A 933-nucleotide genomic window follows, 5' to 3' on the forward strand; every position below is an offset into this window, starting at 1 on the left:
CCTCAGCCTTCCAAGTAGCCGGAATTACAGGCGCACGCTACCACCCCCGGCTAATTTTTTGATTTATTGTAGAGATGAGGTCTTGCCTGCCCAGGCGGGTCTCGAACCCGCGGGCTCAGGCAATCCACTCACCTCAGCCTCCCAAAGGCACGGGATTACAGGCTGAGCCACCAAGCCCGGCACCTTTAAGTTTTAATAGAAATACCATACCAGGCATGGTGGCTCATACCTGTAATCCCAGCACTTTGAGAGGCCGAGGCGGGAGGATTGCTTGAGTCCAGAAGATCACCTGAGCTCAGGGGTTTGAGACCAGCCTGGGCAACTTAGTGAGACCTCGTCTCTACAATAAATAAAAAAAATTTAGCCAGGCACGGTGGCATCAGCCTGTAGTCCTAGCTGCTTGGGAGGCTGAGGCAGAAGGATCGCCTGAGCCCAGGAGGTCAAGGCTATGGGGAGCTATGATCGTGCCACTGAACTCCAGCCTGGGCAACAGAGTGAGACTCCAATTCAAAAAAACAAAACAAAACACTCAATCCAAGATCTGGGGAAACCCTTGCACTCATTTAAAAGATTTAAACGCTGGCCATGAGCGGTCAGGTGACAGTGAGTTTCCAGTTCACTGCTGGGTTTATTCCTGGGTGCACTCAGAAGGGCTCACTGGGCAGGCACCAGCTCCTGGAGAAAGCCTCGCCCTTCTGCGGGGGTGGTGGGGCCACATTCCCTGGCTCTTACCACCTCTGCACATGCTATTCCGTCATCTGGAGTGTCTTCCTTCCCGCCTCTGACTGTGTCTCCCGTTTTCCTCAAGACGCCGGCCCCTCTTCTGAGAACGGTGTCCTGGCTCCCTCAAACTGGGCGACGAGCCCCTTCCCCATCCCTATCCGGGTGCCTGTCCCTACCCCATTGGGGTTCTTTTTTTTTTTTTTGAGTTGG

Source organism: Carlito syrichta, unplaced genomic scaffold (assembly GCF_000164805.1).
Source record: "Carlito syrichta isolate Samal-C Ts95f unplaced genomic scaffold, Tarsius_syrichta-2.0.1 Scaffold306867, whole genome shotgun sequence".
Classification (NCBI taxonomy): Eukaryota; Metazoa; Chordata; class Mammalia; order Primates; family Tarsiidae; genus Carlito; species Carlito syrichta.